This window comes from Pristiophorus japonicus, unplaced genomic scaffold (genome assembly GCF_044704955.1).
Source record: "Pristiophorus japonicus isolate sPriJap1 unplaced genomic scaffold, sPriJap1.hap1 HAP1_SCAFFOLD_336, whole genome shotgun sequence".
NCBI lineage: Eukaryota > Metazoa > Chordata > Chondrichthyes > Pristiophoridae > Pristiophorus > Pristiophorus japonicus.
In genome coordinates this window covers 225,875-231,432 of record NW_027253172.1, presented here as the reverse complement: position 1 = coordinate 231,432, position 5,558 = coordinate 225,875, and positions in this window count along the sequence as shown.

Here is a 5,558-nt window from a genome sequence, read left to right as displayed (position 1 = left end):
GGCGTTTTCCACCTCGTGCAGTGTTGGGGTCTCATTGAGGTGGTGGCGGGAATGGAGGCAAGTACACTCATGTCAAGCATTGGATTACATCGGATATACAGCACTGAAACAGGCCATTCCCCTCAGCCAGCCTTTTATGCTCCACTGGAGCCTCCACTCAACATTCCTCAACAGCCTAATGCTCTATTCCCTTCTCTCTCCTATGCCTGTCTAGCCCCTCCATAAATACTTCCATACTATTCTCTTCAACTACTCCCTGTGGTACCGAGTTACACAATATCACCACTCTTTGGCTAAATAAGTTTGTTCTGAATTCCCTATTTTGATTTCATGGTGACTATCTTATATTGAGAGCGTCTAGTTATTCTGATCCTCACAAGTTGAAACATTCTAACTGTATCCACTCCATCAAAATCTTTCATAATTTTAAATGTCTGTATCATGTCACGCCTCAGCCTTCCTTTTTCAAGAGAAAAGAGACACTGCCTGTTCATCCTTTCCTAATTTGTATACGCTGGCTGTTCTTGTATCATCCTTCTAAATCTTCTCTGCATCCTCTGAAATGCCTCTATGTCCTTTTTATAACATGGCGACCAGAACTGTACGTAGTACTCTAAGCGTGATCTTATGAAGGTTAAATACAGGTTTAGCATAATGTCGCTACTTTTCAATTCTGTATGTCTAGAAATAAATCAGCGTGTTTGGTTTGCTTTTTATGGCCTTGCTAACTTATGCCGTTATTTTTTTTAGAGTTTTTGTATTTTGTACTCCGAGATCTCTTTGTTCCTGTACACCACCCAGACTGGCAACTTCCATTAATAAGTGACCTCGTTAAGTCTCCTACTTAAATGTAACACCTCATATTTATATGGTTTGAAATTCATTTGCCAATTATATGCCCATTCTGCAAGTTTATTAATGTCCTCTTGTAAGTTGGTGCAGTGTTCCTCCGTATTGACTATCCCTCCTAATTTGGTGTCACCCGCACATTTAGAAATGTTGTTTTTGATTCCAAAATCTAAATCTTTAATATAAATTTTGAACAACAGTGGTCCCAGCACCGATCCTTGTGGAACGCCACTACACCTTCTGCGGCTAAGAAACGCTAAATTTTACACATATTCTTTGATTTCTGTCTTGAAGCTAGCTAGCTATCCGTTCTGCTAGTTGTCACCTGACTCCGCATTCTCTGACCTGGCTTGAGGCATTTCTTGTTCCGATGTAACAATCTATTATTTTTTATTTTATTCATTCAAGCTTGTCGACATCGCTAGCAAGGGACGGATTTGTTGCCCATCTCCATCTGCTCTTGTGAAATTGTTGGTGAGTCACTTTACGCAACCGACTGGCTCGCCAGGCCATTTCAGAGGTCAGTTAAGAGCCAACGACATTGCTGTAGGTTTGGAGTCCCATGTAGGCCCAGACCGGTAAGGACGGCATAATTCTTTCCCGAAAGGAGACAAGTGAACCAGATGAGGAGTTTGTTACAATGGTCATCATTATTGATACTTTTAAAATTCCAGATTTACTTTATTGAATTTAAATTTCCCCACTCTCGTGGTGGGCTATGATTTCTTCTCTCTGGATTATTAGCCCAGTGACATAACCATCATGATACTATGATTGACCTCCATCTGTGTAATGCGCTCAAGGGGCTGAATGACACCTCCTATTCTTTTGCAACAGGTTGCGGGAAGGAATGGTGTGCCCTGTTCCTATACAACAGGATCGGGAGATTGATTATCCTCCTCCTGTTCCTGTATAACAGGTTCGTGAGTCGCAAATGCTTCATCCTCAGCCTTTCGAATGGCTAAATGGACTTCTAGTCTTCTTATAGATAAGTCTCAAGGAGCTGAATGGCTTCCGCCATTCCTATGCCTCAGGCTCGAGATGTTAATGGCCTTCCCCTGTCCTTGTGCAACAGACTGGAGAGGCTCAATGACATCCTCCTATTTCTGCTCAACAGCTTCGTTGGTTTGGCATTGCCTTATGGTCAACTATGCGAAAGGTTCGAACGACCGAATGGAGTTCGACATTTCTTGTAAAACAGGCGCACACAGCTGAATGGCTTCCTCCTGACCTTTGCAATTGGTTTGAGGGGTTAAATGACTCATTGGCCTCCACCTGTCCCTGTGCAACAGGCTCGATTGCTTGCGTGCAAAATATTCAGATGATGCTTGGGAAGGACTGGAGCCACTTGTGCAACAGAAAGTGCAGGGACAAAAGTTAGCTTTCTCTGAAGTATTGCTTTGATGCAAAGTTCACTGTGCGGCCCAGGCTCAAATCCTGACTCTGGTGGGAGTCGAGCACAAAAACTTTGAATGTTTAATATGCCAAGAATTAAAAATCTAACGTGCTATCCATTGCGCCTCAGTGTCGCCAAATTGTGCATCAATACAAAGGTAAAATAGTGTTCCTGCGTAATCTGAGCAAAAGAAAAATCTGGAAACACTCAGCTAGATGAGGCAGAATCTGCGGAGAGAGAAACAGAGTGAACGATTCAAGTCGATGAACTTTCATCGCCACTTGATCAACCTCCGCCGTCTAAAACGGATGCCCTGTCAGACCCGAATTATTATGTTTGAAAGGGATGTTTTGTCATGGACTCGAAGAACCTTTCAGCACGGAAGGAGGCTCCTTCGGCCCAGCGTGTCCGCACAGTCCGAAAATTGCTATCCCGCCTAATCTCACTTTCCAACTCTTCTTGTAACCATGTAACAATCTATTGTTTTATTTTATTCATTCAAGCATGTTGCAATCGCTAGAAAGCGGTTAATGGCCTTCTCCTGTTCTTGTGTAACAGACTGGAGAGGCTCTATTGCCTCCTACTATTTCTGAGCAACAGGTTCGTTGGTTTGGCATTGCCTTCTCGTCATCTATGCAACAGGTTCGCGCGACCGAATTTGTTGCAGTCATCCTCAGTATTGAATATCCAACTAATTTGACGTCATCCGCAAATTGAGAAAGTTGTTTTTGATTCCCAGGTAGAAGTCATTAATATAAATTGTGAACAACAGTGGTCCCAGCACCGATTCTTGTGGAACAGCACTAACCACCTTCTGCCACTATAAAAAGCTAACTTTTACCCCTACTCTCTGCTTTCTCTCTTAAAGCCAGCTAGCTGTTCATTTATCTTGTTGTCTCCAGACTCCACATTCTCTTACCTCTCTTGCAGTTCTTCTTTTTCCTGTGTTACAATCTAGAGATCCTATTGTTTCTTTTATTCATTCTAGCATGTGGACAATTCTAGCAAGGGCAGCCTTTGTTGCACTTCCCTAATTGCCCTTGTGAAGGTGATGGTTAGCCACCTTATGCAAATGAGTTTCTCGCTCGGCCTCTTCAGAGGACCATAAAGAGCCAACCACGTTGCTCTGGATCTGGAGCCACATTTGGGCCCAGACCAGTAAGGACTGCAGATTTCCTTCACTAAAGGAGATTATTAAACGAGATGGGTGTGTTGCATCAATGGTCAACATCTTACTACTTTTAAAATTCTTGATGTATTTAATTAAATTTAAATTGTCCTACTCTCTTGGTGGACTGTGATTTTCTCTCACTGGATTACTAGTCCAGTGCCACAGGCCTCCGGCTGTGTAATGTGCTAGAGGGGCTGAATGACTCAGGCTGTTCCTGTGCAATATTTTGAGGGACGGAATGTCATCCTCCGAGTCCTATGTAACAGGTTCGAGGGGTTGATTAGTCTCAACCTGCTCCTGTATAACAGGTCGGTTGTTCTGAAATGCCTCGTCCTAATCCTATGCAACGTGTTCTATTCAGGGGAGAGCAGAGTGGGGTTCGGGATGTGCGGCCGGGGGGTGCGGTGGGGCGCGGAGGTCGTGGTGCAGAGAAATCTAGAATGCTAAAGAGAAATGAAAATGAAGCAATGCCGGAAAGTGATTGTTGTAATGTAACCACATTATTTCAAGAAGGGACAGAGCATAGAAACAAAAGGGGGCACTAACAAAAAGGATCCTGATAAGAAAAAAAAGCGATAAGATAAATCGAGCTATAGTGCAAAAAATGTTATGATCTCAAATAATGTTAAAAAGACAAAACCAAAAGCATTGTATCTGAATGGACGAAGCATCTGTAATAAGATAGAAGAATTAACAGCGCAAACAGATGTAAACAGATACAATATCGGTGCAATTACAGATATATGCTTGCACGGTGACCAGGGTTGGCAACTGAATATCAAATGATATTCGGTAGTTAGAAAGGACAGGCATAAAGGAAGAGCGGATTGTGTTGCGTTGTTGGTAAAGGATGATATCAGTGCAATAATGAGAAAGGTATTCGGCTCAGAAAGACAAGATGTAGATTCAGTTGGATGGCGCTAAGGAGAACGAAGGACCAGAAAAGATTGGTGTGAGTTCTCCAGAGGCCTCCAAACAGTTGTGGTAGTGTAGAGGATAACATTAACAGGAAATTAGAGCTGCATGTAACAAGTGTACTACCATCATCGAAGGTGACTTTAAACTACATATAAATTAAAGTAATAATAATGTGGCCGATGAATTCCTGGCGTTTTTACCAGTTGTTTTTTTAGCCCAGTATTTTGCGGAGCGTACTAGGGAACAGAATATCCTAGATTGGGTCTTGTGTAATGAGAAGGGGTTAATTAAAAGTCAAGTTGTCTGGGGTCCTTTAGCGAAGAGTGGCAATAACTCGATTAAACTCGTTATTAAGATGGAAAGTGAAGTAGCGCAATCCGAATCTATGGTCCTAAATCTAAGCAAAGAAAACTACGAATGCATGGGGAATGAATTGCGTGGGTTATGATAGATTGGGAAGAGTCAATAAACGTCATGTTGGTGGATGGGCAAGGACTAACATTTCAGGATCGAATGTATCAATTGCGGCAGTTATACTTTCCTTTCTGGTGTAAAAAAAAGGATGCTGGACCAACCATGGTGAACAAAATAAATTAAGGATAGTATTAGGTTCAAAGAAGAGTAATACAAAGTTGCCAGAAAAAGTACAATCCTGAGGATGGGGAACAATTTAGAATTCAGCAAAAATGTGCCAAGAGATTGATTGAGAGGCGAGAAATAGAGTATAAGAGTGAACTTGCAAGGAGCATAAAAACCGGCTGCAGTAGATTCTTGAAGTTCATAAAAAAGAAAAGATTAGTGAAGACAAATGTAGGCCCTTTACAGACAGAAACGGGGGAATTTATAATGTGGAACAAGGAAATGGTAGGACAATTAAATAAATACTTCGGTTCTGTCTTCAGGGAGGACATAAATAACACCCCAAAAATGCTTGTGAAACAAAGGTCCAGTGAGCAAGAGGAATTAACGGACATGATTATTTGTAAGAAAATAATTCTTAGGAAACTAATGGGAATGATGGCCGATAAATCCCCAGGGCCTGATGATCTGCATCCCAGAGTACTAAAAGAGGTTGCAATGGAAATAGTGCATGCATTGGTTGACAACCTCCAAACATCTATAGATTATGGAACAGTTCCTGCAGTTTGCACGGTGGCAAATGTAACCCCAAGGTTTAAAAATGGAGGGAGAGAGAAAACAAGGAACTACAGACCGGTTAGCCGA